The sequence below is a fragment of the Mus pahari genome, chromosome 2, assembly GCF_900095145.1.
Source record: "Mus pahari chromosome 2, PAHARI_EIJ_v1.1, whole genome shotgun sequence".
NCBI lineage: Eukaryota > Metazoa > Chordata > Mammalia > Rodentia > Muridae > Mus > Mus pahari.
In genome coordinates, this window is record NC_034591.1 from 133,618,105 (window position 1) to 133,633,935 (window position 15,831).

Sequence of the window (15,831 nt, forward strand, 5' to 3'; positions counted from 1 at the left end):
CTTTGCTCGTTGGGTGCCTTTATTACTGCTACACCATGGTTGCTTAGCATGGATCTGTCTAAGTTGTTTTACCCCTTCTTGATTTAAGAAGTAGATCATGTGCATGTAGGAATATATCTATCTCTTCTAGCTTTAAAAAAATAGATTTTCAAAGTATCGCCTAATTATTCTCTGGGTTTCATCGGGATCTGTTGTAGTCTCCACTTTTTTTTTTTAAATATTCAATTTTATTAATTTGGTCTCCCTCCCTCTCTCTTTGAATTTATGTGTCCTGTTCAAGTGAGGGCCGCCTCTCTAGAGATTTGTAGTAGGAGGTACTGAAACCATCCACCAATATTGTGTCAGAGTGCATCTAATTTTTATGTTCACTAGTGGTTTATAAAACTGGGAGCCTGGTTTGGAGTATATGTATTTACTATTGTTATATTTTCTTGATGAGTTATTCCATTTATTACTAGGCAGAGACCTTTTAGTTTTTTTATCTCTTCTGATTAATTTTGATTTGAAGTCTACTTTATTGGCTGTCAATAACTGCACGATGTTCGTTTTAAGCTTCTGTTCACTCATGGTTCTACACCCCGCATCTCTCCGTCTGTGGTGTATGTGCCTTATGCTTCCTGTGCCTTATGATTGAAACCGTCCTTCTCCCTTGGTGTACAGTTTTCCCTTAGCAACCTTCTGAGGTGATGGCTAGATGGTAATGCAGTGCTTTGGTTTGTGCCTGTCTTGAAACGTCCTCTGTGGAGGATGCTTGGGTTGTTTTTAGTTGGAAGCCATCGCAGACAGTGCTCACGTGCCTCTCGGGGTGTGTCCGTGAGCGTTTCTGCCAAGTCTGTATACTCTGGTGGAGCTTTTAGATCTGCGTGTGCTCAGCTCCCAGAAGACAGTTGGAGCTTACCCTCACATTGCTGCCCTGGCCATGTGGCCACTAGCAACTGACAATTTTGCCACTTTCTTGCCAGCACTTGGCATTTTCTGCTTTTTCGTTTTTACCAGTCTGGGTGTATAGGATTCTCACAGTGTGGTTTTAACTTCTCTCTGGCTGGTGACTGATAAACTCCAGTGACTTAAACTTGCTGCTATACCATGAAGTACCTCTCCATAACTTTGTTCACTATACAGACGGGTCTTTGACTCTTTTGACTTGTTAAGTGAGTTCTTATATATTATAGGTTGAACCCTGTGTTGGCTGTCTATACCTGCATCCACATCTATATACCATATCTATATTTATCTCTCTATCCATGTCTATTTTTTGCCCATAAATTCTATCTTTATACATGCAGACCTATATCTTTATCCATATTCCATTGTCCTATCTTTCTCAATTTCTGTTCGTATCCATATACCAGGATCAGTATATCCATACTACTACCCATACCCACACCCGGGGAAGCACTCCATGCTAAGTCAGGTCAGAGGAGCTGAGGTCCTAGCAGGGACAGATCATCAGTCCCGAGGCCCCGGGACTCTGGCTCTCGATGTGATCATCACTGACACATTGCAACTTAAGGTCAAAGTGCCCAGACCTTACTTGGGCCCCAATGGAGTCCATTCATCTGCAGGAGCAGACAAAATGCTATAGCCTACCATTTTGTCTTGTGATTATGAGGATGGCCCTATCACTGTCGTCACAGAGCCAGGCTTCCCTGCCTTCTTTTCCCCAACCATTCTCAGGGTAATCTCTTATAGACAAGGACTGTTAAGTACAGCCCCGCTGTCTGGAGTAAGGGGGGAAGCATCCCCTCCCACGTGTCTTGCCTTTCCAACAACCCCAGCAGATGTTTACAGACTGCATCACATCTCCACTTTCCAATGGTGTCTTGGGTCGGGTACCACAAGCCCTTGCTGTGAGATAGCTTTAAGCAGGACACCTGACAGGAGTCAGCCTTTGGCCTCCCAGCTTCCCTAGGTCCCCGGACACTGGGAAAGATGTGGATTGGTGCATATATGAGTGCTGAGGTCAGACTTGTGACAAAGACAGCTTCATCCATGTCTGCCAGAGATGGGGGCTAGAATGCCCTCTCTGGGGAAAGCTTGCTCTGGAGCAGGTGGCAACTGAATTGTTAACTGTGCATGTGGGAGAAATGCCATCACCCTTTCAGGACCCAGGTGTCCTAGAGGGTCAAGGATCAGGGTTAAAGAAGGCAGGGGCAGGCAACTTCCCAGATGTAGAACTCCAGTTTTGTCTCTCTTGGTATTAGAGCAGTCTGAAGGAATGACCCGAGCCTAGCAAGGGCCCAGGGCCCGAGGGTCTAGGTGGGTCTTGACAGCATTCGCCAGCAGAGGTCACTGTGAGCTTTGCATCCCCTGGAACAAGATGCAGGGCTGGAAGAGGGTGGCCTGTGTGAAAGCTGATGCACCCTCCTCCCAGCCTGTGGAGCTGTTCCGGGAGGGAATGAATACTCTGGGCTCTGAGGCCCCTGAGAAGAAAGGTGAGGTCCAGCGACAGTGCGAGCTGGTAGTAGAGACGTCAGGGGAGGCAGAGCCCAGAGGGCATGGGTGTCTCCAGACGTTTGTGTCCTCCTAGGAGACAAGGGAATGGGCCCAGCATTCAGAGTTCCACAAAACTGAACTAACTACCCAAGAGTCTGCTGATGGATCTTTGTGCTGCTAAGAGAGCTGATGGAGAAAGAGGGGAAGGGAGATGGCAGGAGACAAGTGTGCTCCCTCAGGGCGCTGGGCAGAGATCAGACAGGGTAGGGTAAAGTCTGGGTCATCAGTCTCCATTAGGTACAGTGGCTTGCTTGGGTGCTCTTAGCCCCCTGCGCATCCTCTGCCCCATCTATGGTTCCGGCTGAGAGCAGCTTTGACTCCTAGAACCTGGCCCAGTTCTCTCTGCACTCCCAGCCTCTGCTTCCTTAGTACCAGATCCCCAGAGAGGGCATTCTTCATTTCAGCCCACCGCTGCCATCTAAACTCTCAGAGCTGGAGCAGCGGTGGGAAGCACCTGGCAGGATTCTTTCCTAGTGCCTGGGGCTAGAGTGAGATAGATCCTCCGAGATGCACCAGGCACGCCCCTTACTCGGGTTAGCCCTTCCATGTCAGCAGCTGCTGTATCCCTGGTGTTCTGGGGATGATAGAAGGACTGAGGATTCAAGACACTTCAGACCACAGCTGCGTGGAGCGAGTGCCCGCCCGGCAGGGGAAGCATTTGAACTAAGCACTGCTTGGGCACCTGCGGTAGCTCTGTAGTATTCAGCCTGGAAGGAGAAGAGTGGAACCCTCCCTGGCCCTCCCCCTGCCCTCCCTGGACTTCACCAGCAAGATGACCCACCCCGCCCAGAGCCTTGACCCTTATGCCATTCCCAAACCTAGCACCACGAACCCTGCCGGTGCTCACGCCTCACTGGGCCTCGCCCTGTCCCTTGCTAGTGCTCCTCCCAGGGTCTTGTTCTCCAGACTCGCCAGCCCCGCCCCGGCCGGGAGGTGGCTGGGTCACGGGAGGGAAGTCCCCGGGCTTGGGCGGCACTGGCTCAGCCCCGGAGGGTAGTCGGGCGTCTACACCGCCTGCGGGTCTGGTAGCGAGAGCCGCGATGTTTCTGGAGCCCCAGGTAGGGTTGTGGCAGTGCGGGTCTGCGGGTTAGGAGCACTCCAGGGCAGGGTCTTGACCACAGCAGGACGGCAAGGTTTCTGCGCCCCAGAGCTTGGGAAGCGCGGCCAAGAGGGAGCTGGCCCTCAGGACAGCCAGGGCAACTCTCTCTCCTGTCTTTACCCGGACACCTGCCACCACTCCGGCCTCGCCCAAGGTGCAGCGGCTGCTTTCCTACCCTCTGCTGACACCAGAGGCTCCGATGTAAAGCGCCACTTGAAAACCTGCAGGGGGTGGGGGTGGGGTGGGGTGTTCCGCAGCAGGGTCGGGGTGCGGCAGAGGAAAGCAAAGGGCAGTTCTGGCCAGAGCGGACTTGTAAAGAGCAGTGGCGATCTTGGAATTTTCCCTGTCCTCGGGCTCAGAACCACTGTTTACTCCATAAGTGCTTGGAGTGGGGGCGGTCTGTGATGGTGTGGTTGATCATGTGGGAGGTGTGCGCTTGTATGTGCGATGTGTGGGCGGGAGAGAGGACGTGTTTATATATGGGAGGCTTAAGTGAGAGCCGTTAAGAGGAGGCAGGTGTGGGGGCAAGGCTGTGCCTGTGCATTCTCAAATGTCATGTGTTTAAAGAGAAGAGTGCCCAGTGTGGGGAAGGCTGAGAATTTCCCTAAAATTAACCCTGGACCTGAGCCACCGCTGCACCTTTCTAGCTGTTTTGAGCCATAGTGGGAAGTGGGATTCAGGAGCAGTACCCAGACCTGTCTAGATCAGAGCCAGTGCAGAGCAGTGATGCGGAAGAGTGGAGATGAGGAGCCAACATTAATGGGCTGAAGATGCAGGACAGCCAACGCACACTTATTAATCACCTGCTATGCACTGGCGCTGTGGTTTGCAGGGGACTAAGCAGGCAACAGTTCTTATCCTGACTGAGCTCATCTGGGTGTCACAAAGTCATTGGTTCTTAACCTGTAGGTCAAGACCCCCTTGGAGTTAAACGACCCTTTCAAGGGGTTGCCTTTCAGATAACCTGCATATCAGATATTTACGTTACAATTCATAGCAGTAGCAAAATTACAGTTATGAAGTATCAGCGAAATACATTTTATGGTTGGGGCTTCACACAACCCGAAGAACTGTATTAAAGGGTCGCAGGAAGGTTGAGCACCATCGAGGTGAGCAATATACAGACTAAATTACATGGCAGTAAGGACTAGAGATGAACGTAGGAGTAGCCCACAGCAGGAGTGCATCAGGCAGGGTGATTCCGGTATCATGCAGATGTAAAACAATGCTCTGCTCAGTGACTGTTTCCTCTGCTAATACCCATCCCGGTCACTCTGTTGTGCCACCTACTTTTTGCTGAGGAACAGGTTGACAGGGTCCTAGGAAGGAAGGGGCCCTGCATTGGCAGCTCAGTTCTAGCTCGGTGACACACATCATTCTACTAACCACCAGGGGGCTACGTGGCCTGCCCCGGTCTCCCCAGGGATGTGTGGCACACTTGTGCTTAGCGAGCTGACTACCAGTGTGGGGTGATGTTTGTGACTTTGTCAGGGTAGCCAGAAGAGGCCACGGAAATGTTCTGTGGGCGTAAGGATTCCATTGAAGAAGAGTGAGAAAGAGCTAAGTGGGTGGGGACATTTAAGGAAGACAGGACAGGCCTGGGTGGGGAAGCCACCTGTGTGGGAGGTTGGGCTTTTGGGAGCACCAGAGACCAACATGAGGGGCTATTGCCCTAGGGTCTTGGTAGGATAATGATGTCTGGGGCTGTCAGGCCATCATTGGATGCTTCACGGGGGAGGATGAAGGACAGTGCTGGCCATGACAGGGCCAGCCAGGGAGCATAGTCATGGAGCTTGGACTCTAGTAGCAGAGACAGTAGAAGATGCGAGAGAGGTGATTTGGTGTGTTTTGATGGTACAGCAAAGAGGCCTTACAGCTGATAGGACTGTGGGCATTGAGGGCTGGGCTGGGCTGGAAGCATCATTAGCCTCAGCGGAGACCACAGAGTCTGTAGTCTGCAGGGATGGTGTGAAATGTAGCTGGAGGGTGTACAGTCTAGAGTTCAAGGAAGTCTGACAGGGTTGCTCCATCCTGCTGGCCCTCAGCTGTGCTGCCTGCCGGTCCTGCTGGCCCAAGGCTTTGTTCAAGCCTCTTCATCTTCTTACCTGTGCTTCTTGGCCTCTGGCAGTGGTGGCCCTGGGGTGCCTAGGGCTGGAAGAAAGTGGGCACAGCACCCCTGTCTGTTGTCCCTGGGAGTTCCGAGTCCCAGGGCACAAAGCAACGTTTCCTGTGGAGTTGGTCATCCTGGGCTTGTCTCACTGTCCTGTTTCCCTAAGTCTGCCGTTGGCCCTGTAGTGCCTGCAGCTCTCTGTCCCCACGGTGGCCAGCCCTGCCCTCATTGCCAAGCTAGCAGGTGCTCACAGAGAATGGATACAGATTCACCATGGCTTTCCTGTATCTAGCTGAAGCATCAACAGTTTCTCTTACGTGTATCCATGGATTGACTTATGAACTTTCTGGGCTTATTTGTCCCCATGTTCCTGGAATAAATCGGTCTAGGTCAGACTCTATTGTGTTTTAAAATGTTACTGAGAAGCCAGGCGTGGTGGCACACGCCTTTAATCCCAGCACTCGGGAGGCAGAGGCAGGTGGATTTCTGAGTTCAAGGCCAGCCTGGTCTACAAAGTGAGTTCCAGAACAGCTAGGGCTATACAGAGAAACCCTGTCTCGAAAAAAAAAAAAAAAGTTACTGAGTTCGCTTAGTCGAGTTGATGTTGTTTCCTGGTGTATTTTCCAGCTATGTTTATGGGTGTCTCACATTACCATGCTATAGGTGTTGGAGTTCTTGGCTCTGTTAACTTCACAGGATGAGCAGGAAAGCTTTTCTGAAGGATTGAATTGCTGAATTAGTTAGTTAGTTTGTTTCTTTCTTTCTTTAGTTAGTTTTTGTTTGGGAGGAGGCATAGCTTTGGACCTGGCTGTTCTGGGCTTACTATGTAACCCAGCTCAACTCATAGAGATCTGTGTGCCTCTGCCTCCAGAGTGCTGGGATCAAAGGCGTGCATCACCGCATCTGGCTCTGAGTGGTTTAAGTAGCATACAAAACTCCCTGACTCTCAAAGGCATGAAATAATTCATTTTAGGAACCTGCAGCCTGGCCTGCTTCTTCCTTCCAAGGTCCAGGTGGCCATCAACTTCCTTAACGTGCACTGCGCGTATATTCAAGTGCTAAACTTATGGGTATATTCAAGTTCTAAACTTATGGGTATATTCAAGTTCTAAACTTGGTTATGCATGGTTAGTTTGTTCTGATTATTTGTATTTTCTAGAAAGATGCCAGTTCAAAGGGTGTTCAGCCATGTAAAGTTACATAGTGGGGTTTGTAAAAAGTTTCCCCCCTCTTTCCCTCCCTCCACCTTACCTTCCTTTCATTGCTTAGAATGGCCAGGGATGGGTGATCTTTCCCTCCCTGTTTATGTCTCTCAGTGGAATCAGGGCCTTGTACATGTTAGGCCTGTACTGACCACTGAGTCATACTTCCACCCTAGTCCTGGGAAAATTGGTTTGTTTGTAGTTTTTGTGACTTGAGTCTCACTGTGTGGCCCAGGCTGACCTGGAACTCATGTCCTTCCTGCTTCAGACTTACAGATATGAACCACTGCGTGCCGTTGCAAGATATATCTTTTTAGCTGTATTTCCAAGAGGCAGCTCTTGAATTTAAGGAATTCTTCTGCCTCCAACTAAATCTATTGATTTTATCTCCTGGCAAGTCCTTTCCCCGTTTCCTTTGCCATAATTTTGTTTTATTTAGAATTTCTGTGAGGGCTCCCCTCCCCCCTGGTTTGTTCTTTCAGGATCTAGCCACTCTCTCTGGCTTTCACCCCAGGCTGTCCCAGCCTTCCCAAGAGTCCTCTACTGTTGGCTAGGTGAGTGAAGGATCCCTAATGATGGTGGCTCCACTCACAAGTCTTAAACACCCTATGTATCATCTATGAGCTGTAAGTCCCGGGATGATGGCTTCAGTCTTTTGGACATTTGTAGTTTTTCCTGGAAAACGAGATGTAGTAATATGAGCTGCCCTAGGGAAAGAAGGACAGGAGCGGACACGTCACTGGCCCTGGGTGGACACACAGGAATTCTGCCGCGTATGCAGCACTGGGAGACTTGGACTTGTGTCCTGTCCAGTCTCAGAGTCTGCAGCCACTGGACGAGGGCCCAGTGGAGAGGTGGGCGCCCCTCCACCTCCTACTCACTGACTCACAGAAGGCTCCCTGTTCCAAGCCATATGGGTCTCAGGGATGTGTCTCTGGACATCTGCCAAGATGAAAACCCAAGCAAGTGCAATGATTTGTTTTTAAACACAAAGGGAAAAAAAATCTTTGCTCGGTCTAATTAGGTGTCATTTAAAATGAAAAGAACCCCTCGTTCCTTGTCTATATTCAGCATCCACAGGCAGCTATGGAGGGTGGCTGATGGCTCTGAGATGCACCTGCCATCCTCCACCCTCCCATCCATCCTTCTGGTCTAGCCTCCGTAGGGCCCTCACCTCTGACCCAGCCATCTTGTTGCCTCTCACATGCCATGAGCCTTGTGCAGGGCTATGGCCTGGTCCAAGCTGTCAGTTGTGCGCTCAGGTCTCTTCCTGTTGGATCCAGGTAAGAGTCCTGGCTGCCGCACTAGGCTCTGACCAGCAGCAGGGTATCCTATTCCAGCGTTCTTCAGGACCCCACAAGGTTGGCTTCCCACATCACTTCTCCTCCCTCTGCCATAGCTCCCTGGGAAAATGCTAAGGAAGAGAATGAACATTTGCTAAGATGCCCTATTTGCCTGCTGTCCATGTCTGTGGCCACTTAGGCTCCAGAAATACAAGACCCGGAAGCCAAACTGCATGCAAGGGAGGCAGCTCATTCCTACAGAGTCAGCATAAGAGGAGATGACAACATAGGCCAAGAACTGCAACTGCCCAAGCCCGGGGTTGGTGGGAGGCAAGCTTGCAGCCACCCCGCCTACTGGCAAAGGCCAGGGATTCTCTGACATCCCACCTGCTCCCAGCCCACACCTCTCAGACCTGGAGAATGGGCTTAGTTATTGGTGGACAATGACAGTCTGTCCCCTCAGCAGCCACCACAAGAAGCCGATGGACAAAAAGAGGCAGTGGAGGAGGGAAGACGGAGGAGGATGTTCAGACATAGCAGGATCTGCAGCTAGGAGTGCGGAGATGGCAGGATTCCTCCTGCTAATTCATAGTAAATATGGTAATAGAAAGAATTTCAGAAAAAAAAAAAAAAACGAGCATTATGCCCGCAACAAAGCTTTAATTATTGGTGTTATGCTCAGGCCCAGCCTTTGTGGAGAAGGACCAGAGAAGGTGCTGTGGCTGCCACTCTGGTTCCCATGGCAGCCGCCTCCTTGTGGGAACCCAACCCGCTACCCTATGCCAGGCCCTGGCCTGTTCTATGAGCATGGCAAGGCAAATGTGGACCTTCTTTTAAAAAAAAAAAAGACAAAACAACAAAAACTGAAACCCCCAAACCTAATGATACTTATCATGCATGTGTGAGACCCCCGTGTCCTAGCGTGTCTGTGGAGGTCAGAGAATAGCAAGAGCCAGTTCTCTATTTCCACCATGTGGGTCCTGGGAATCAAACTCAAGTAGGTCTTTGGGCTTGGTACAAGCGCCTTTATGTGAGGAGCCATCTTACCAGCCCCAAATGTCACCTTCCTTTATGGCACTGTAACTATGGCTTCTTGAGGTTAGACTTATGTGGGTGCCAGTGTATGGCCCATTGACCCCCAGCTATCTCATGGCCTCTGGGCTTGGTGTTCCCATAGCCCAGTCACTGGATTAGGGGCCGGTTCTCCCAAGAACTTGCTTGCTGCAGAGAGCACAGGTGGTCAAAGGGAAGAGAGGGTGACAACTGGAGGGGCCTATGAGTAGAGAAGGTAGTATGCTATTTCTATACAGGAGGCAAGTGGTCTCTCTAGGCCATGGCTGCTCTGAGCCTCAGTGCCTGGGATAGGGCTGAATAACAGGCCAAGGGATCCATCTGCTAGGAGTCAGAGGTGGTGTCTGCCTTCTCCATCTTTGCCGTGGGCCAACTGGCTGCCTTACAAGGTGTTGATAGGGGACCCAGAGGCCTGGCCAGGAGAAGACCAATACCAGTTCTCAGTCTGTGTGCAGCTCTTGCTGAAGCAGCCAGGTGCACCCCAAGCTGTGGGCCTTGAAGCTCCATTTCACTGTCACATGTTACAGGGGGCGGTGCTTCGCCTCAGCAGAATGACATAGTTGCTTTCAGGGCAGCTCAGGCCTAGGCTATGCTTGTGGCTAGACCTTGCCCATCTGCTATGTGTGGATCCAGAGGACGGGGCCACAACCAGAGCTCAAAGGAAGAGCTGGCGAGCTGGCTCCGCTCAGGAGTTAAGAACATTTATCTGATCTTGTAGAGGACTTGGGTTTGGGTCTCAGCACCCACGTAATGGTTCACAATGGCCTGTAGCTCCAGTTCTAGGGGATTCCAAGGCCTCTTCTGATGTCTATGGGTACACAGATGGTGCATATGTGTGTGTAGTATATGTACATGTATATATGTGTGTATATTATGCATATGTGTATACATATGTGTGTATGTATATATGTGTGTATGTGTATATATTATGTATATGTATATATATGTGTGTATATATGTATATATGTGTGTATATGTGTATATATTATGCATATGTGTATATATGTGTATATACATATGTATATGTACACACACAGGCAACACACTCATATACATAAAAAGTAAAAAAGAAATAAATCACAAAATAAAAGAGCATAAGGAAGACATTTCAGCTCAAACTTCGGGACCATAACTTTGGAGGAGGGAAGATGGTCTCCAGGGGACTCTTTGAGAGAGGCTTTTGGGCTGGACAGAGCCTGGGCCGAAGACTCTAAGGCAGTAGCTCACCTGTAGCTTGTGGCACGGGCTGTATTCCGGGAGACTGAGCTATGTATTTTTCACTCTAGACTTGGGCCAGGCTCCCCAAGGGTCACCTGCTCCAAGTGGAGATGGGAACGTCAGCCTGTGGGAAACGAAAACCCGCGTAGTGAGGGGCGGGGAGTTGATGATAAAAGTTGTTGTTAGTGAAGGGCAGGAAGCCTTGTTTTGCCTCAGCAGATTCCTGAACCCACACCTGCGCACATGGCGGGGTGGTGGTGGTGGTGGTGGTGTTCCGTCTGCCAGTCAGATTCCCACTGCCCCTCAATGCAAATGGTACCCCAGACCCTGAGGGTATAGTAGTGACAAAGAGGTGCTGGTGAGGGAATGTGGAAGTCCCTGTCCTGAGGGAACTCTGGCTGGAGAGCCGTGACGTTCATCTATGCCCCCTGTTGGCAGACCCTACAGGTAGGAAGAAGGGTGGTCCCTAGTGAGTGCCTAGTAGTCTGTAAACAAGAGATGCTTGGCTCTTGAGCCTCCCCTTTGAAGGCTGAATAGCTGAGCATGTAGGGAGGTGTGCCCCCGCCTCACCCAACACACTGAGTCTTCTGCTAACACTTCCTCAGCGCCTGCTCTGAGTCCTAGCTATAATTTAGAACCGCTGTATTCGAGAGTGTGGTGGCCCTGCCAGCGACCTAATGGCAGCCTTCTGGAGATGTGACAGAGGCCCAAAGTCTCTGGTGCAAACTCTCTGCCCCACTGAAGGCTTACGGAAAGGTTTGTAGCGGCTCCAGGAAGCTGGTTGTGTGTGTAGTGAGCATCCACTAATGAGCAAGGAGTCTGTTCTCTGGCATCTCTCTCCCTGCCCCAGCCCAGTACGAGTGCTTTCTGGGAAGAGTAATTGGGAGCCATTGTAGGGTCCCTGGCAGAGCTGGGCTCATGTGCCCTCCCCGTGAGTCCAAGCAGCCAGCCTAGCCCTGACTGTGGCCTCTGATCTGCCCTTTAGGTTTTGTGCCCTTGAGGGGAGGGGCACAGGGCTGGGCCCCAGCTCCATCCCGGAGCACCCCCGCCCAGGCAGCAGAGGAGAGACAGGCAGGATGTGTAATTTTCAGTTGCTAATTGTGATGTCCTGCAGCTTGCTGAGCTAAAAATAGTCTCAGTTTTTGTTGAGTAGGTTAAAAAATAGAAGCCTGGCGCCGCCTCAGAGAGCAGACCCCTCCCCAAACTGGCAGAGGCAAGGAGCCGGCTATTGCCCCTCCACCTTCTGGCAGAACCCTGGGTGTTTATGCAAAGTGTACCCTCAGGGCCATTTTTGTTCTAGTTTTTCAGAAATCCTGGTTGCTTTGCCTAGAGCCTAAGGACAACCCCCTGGGAGCCCCAGAGCCCCTGAAACCACGTGCAGAACGCTGAAGGAGTGAATCTTTATCCACCTGTCCATCCTCTCTCTCTCTCAGCCTTCCTTCGTGTTCCTGAGATGTTGGGGAGGTGTGGGGGAAGGTAAGGCTGGGCTTACCTGCACATCACTGCCGGCCTGAGCAACCGAATGCAGGTCCTGAGGCCAGAGCTTGCTTTCCTTATCTGATAAGCGAGCATTCGTCTGTGTTGTAGGAGCCACATTTATGTGCGTCGAGCTACATGGATGCCCCAGCTCATGGCTTCCTCTGATTTCTAACAATAGAATCTAAAGTTCAACAAGATTAGTTGAAAGCTGCTTCTACACGTCTTGGAAATTTCTAGAACCACAGACTCGAATCTGGGGAGGGCCCTGGAATTCTGAATGTTCTTGGCAATCCTACCCACAATAGAGGATGCCCAACTCCTGCTTCCCAGATGTGTGTGAAACTGGCCCCTTCTTAGGCCATTGCCCTACTCTCTTCTGGGATGGGGTTGGCTGGGTTGAAGGGCAGCCTGCTAGCTAGCTGGCTGTCCCTCTGGGACATCCAAAGTCCTTCCCTAGTGTCTCTGGGATGGAGACTTGCACTGTATAAAAGATGCTTTGGGTGAGGCGCACTGGGAAGACTGCTGGTCCTTGCCTCTTCTTGGGAAGGAACCTGCCGGAGATAGTTGGTGTTAGAAGCGGGTAGCTGGGCCTCAGACATTTCCAGGACCCAGAACTGTCGGTTGGAACAGGCTGCACTGCCTCCCTCTATGCTCCCTGATGCTCCCATCTCCTGAAGGAAAACATTCTTGTCCTAATCATTAAGAGCTTCACTCTGCTCTCCCCAGTCTCCAGACTTGCTGTCTAGAGCCTCTGAGGTATCAAGTTAGAGGCTGAGAGGAAAAAAAAAAAATAAGGGCGTGTTTCTTGAGACTATCCCCAAAGCATGCATACAGTCACAGGGTGGGGACAGGAGAGAGGGGGAACAGCCTGCAGTGACTTGACTCTGCCCTGAGGTCAGCATCTATCTTTCCCTGGGTCCCACTAGGCTGATTGCTGGCAGCCAGGGGCTGAGTCTTTAATGAGACCTCTGGAGGCCAAACTGCACCTTGGCTTCCCCACCCCACCTGGCTCTTGTCTTCCATGGTCATCCGCAGTAGAGGAAACAAGAAAAGGACCCAAGAGCGGGAGAGGACAGAAGAACGAATGGCCCAGGCCATTCACGTGCAGGAGTGGATGTGAAGATGCTCACATAGTGTGAGGAAAGGCGTTGGGTTCCTCTGGTCTGGACCCTTTAGGCTCCACTGCAGCAGCTGCTCTCAGTCCCAGGATTCCCACCCCCACCCCCACCCCCACCCAGGGGGCAGAGTCTCTTAGCCCATATAGAGTTTGGAAGCCGAGGGCAGTATTCTCCAAGTAGAGCCTCCCCACTGTGGATGCAGTGTGACCTGTGACCTCTAGCCCCTGCTGCCGAGCCTTGCCCACCAAGATGGACTGAACCCTCCAACTGTGAGTCAGAACAGCCCTTCTTCATTTCAGTTAGTTTTGCTGGGTGTTTTATCACAGCAACAGGAAAAGTGACTAAGGGCCCCATAGTGGCTACAGCCAGCTCAGTCTGGGCTGCTTGGTGCATAGAGGGGCACTAAAATCTCCGCCAGGATTGGAAGAGGGGACCTTCTTCCTGATCTGTTGCCAAATCTTGCTGACCATCTTGTCCTTTCCCAGGGTATCTTGCAGCCATAGACAAACTGCTAGCTATCTTATTCTCTCAGCTCTGTCAGATCCAAAAGAGTCTCTCAGCCCTGGCAGCCTGCCACTGCTGTTGTGGTGTGCTGGGGTTGAGCTCCATCGCACACCTGCTGGAAGCATCGCCTCCACTGGGGTCATTATCCTTTTCTGTACCACAGCCTGCCTGGTTCACATCTCAGTGTGCTTGTTCTGAGCTTGAAGTTATCCTTTCTTTCTCCCCACCCCACCCCCTACGACATTTCCCGCAGTCAGGGGGCCATGCTGCAGTCTGTGGCTGTGGTCCTGAGGCTTACAAAGATGCAACGATTGCTCCTATCAACAGCTGGAGGGAAGTTGGCTCTTCAGTAGGTATGCATTCCTCACCCTTCCCTCCTTACACTTTGGAGCCATCAACAGGAGAATGTTCTGGATGTTGGAGGGGCACAGGAGAGAAACAATGACTGCTATCTCCCAGACCCAGATCCCCAGAGCTGAAATGGAGGCTTGTGTATGAACACTGCGCTGGGGAGTGTGGTCCCTGGGGAACAGCAGGCAGAGTGCGTAGATATGGGAATGTGTTCGCACACCACGAGGTGTCTTTGGCAGAGCTCTGCGAAGTGTGAGGGGGTGGAGTTTTCTTACGGGTCTCTGTGTCCCACGGATGGAAATGTGCATACAGAGTGTAAACGTTCCTAGGCATTACCAGTAGCAGCCCCAGACTCTGGTGTGCGCATAGCCAGAACGGGTCTGCTTGTCTCAGGCCTCAGCAAGAGCTTTGGTGGGTAAGATGGCTCTGCAGCCTTAGGTCAGAGGCCATGGTCAGAATCAGGGATCACCACTGAACCACGGGGCAGGGCACATCACAGGTTACACGACCATCGCTGGTACTGCCCTAGGAATACACACTTGCTAGTTCTCGTGTTCTGACTTCGCCCTCCCACGGCCCTACAGGGAGGAAGGATAAGAAACCCACCAGGTTACGTCTGAGGGGACGGGTGTAGAGAAGCCCAGGGGCTTGATGACAGAGGTGGAGACAGCGAGTATGTTCTTGAAGCCACGTGCCAAGCTCTCTCTCCCATGCACTGGGCCTAGGACCTGCAGTCACGGGAGAAGACTTAGGAAAGTGGGGGCTGGATGGTCAAAGGTGGGGTGTAGACATGACCGTGGCAACATCTTAAGGCGGTGCCTTCAGTGCTGGGCCCAGGAGGGGCAGCAAGCATGAGTCTGGCAGCAAGGCCCCCATGAGCGGCTTCTTGATCAGGAAGGAGCAGGGGAGTGCTGAGCAGGCCGAGCCTTGAGGGAAGGATGAGGCTGTGCAGAGGTGGTGACAGGGATGCTGGGACGAGGCAACAGGATAGCGACTGGAAAGGCTAGACCTGCTCCCTGTGGCTGTCTTGCCTCGGGCCAGTTGGCCAGCCTGCAGCTCATCCATCTCAGCGGCTTGCAAAGGACTTCTTTCTTCACCTCTTGTAGGCAGCCCTCCACGCTCACCTGGACCCTGAAGGTCTCTGTGGTTCTGAAGGCAGTGGGTCATGCTCACCCAAGCTCAATTCCTTTCCGGCCAGAAGAACTCTGCCCACACAGGGAGGTGACTTTCCTCAATGGTGGCTCCACAGCGCTAGGTAAACCCAGGTGTGGAAACAGGGTCCCCAACTCTGGGTAGGAAAGACCCTCCTGGTAGCCCTGCAGCCTGGATCCCCGGGCCTGCCCTCATACCACCTGACTTGACGCTGAAATGGAGAAGCTTTTAAGACTGTCTGCGAGGAGACAGTGAGTCACTTGCTCTGTCTGGCTGCAAGGTGCTTTACTGAGTTGATTAGGTCTGTAATTAGCAGGCTCCTGTTTTCTTGCTTGAACGGAGAAGAAGGGGGGAGGAGGGGAAAAGCCAGCCAGGCACAGCCTGTTCCCCGCGCATGCAAAGACTGCAGCGTGGCCCAGGCTAACTGCTTTTGGATTAAGGGCAGAGGCAAAGGTGGGCCTCAGAAACCGGCCCATTCTAGGTCTATCCTAGTCCCTCTCGCTGGCTTGGGGGACTTCCTGGGTCCTCTCAATGGTTACAGCCTCACCGGGTGGGGGGGGTCTGGGTACAGCCAGGAGCTGTGCAGGGGACTTCCTGATACTCCTCCGTACCTGGAAACGCTCAGAAAATGCCAGTGCCAAGCTTGCCCCCGGATGGTTTGAGAGCTGAGTAAGGTCTCTGTGCTGTTCCCATGTATGGTCACAGTGTGTGTGTGTGTGTGTGTGTGTGTGTGTGTGTGTGTGTGTGT

At 51.8% G+C, this 15,831-nt stretch overlaps 1 protein-coding gene across 6 annotated transcripts in view; it reads left to right on the plus strand.

The window, feature by feature from the left end:
* Nucleotides 1-15,831, plus strand: part of Rasgef1a (RasGEF domain family member 1A) — a 77,373-nt gene that overhangs the window by 47,760 nt on the left and 13,782 nt on the right. Inside the window, exon 1 of one of the 6 annotated variants that reach the window (XM_029535559.1) lies at nt 15,066-15,196. The exons of 4 other annotated variants lie outside the window; for them this stretch is intronic. The gene's annotated coding sequence lies outside the window, so the exon portion shown is untranslated. Of the gene's footprint in view, nt 1-15,065; nt 15,197-15,831 lie in introns of those variants that run through there. One more of the 6 variants, XM_029535558.1, reaches the window with a different exon arrangement.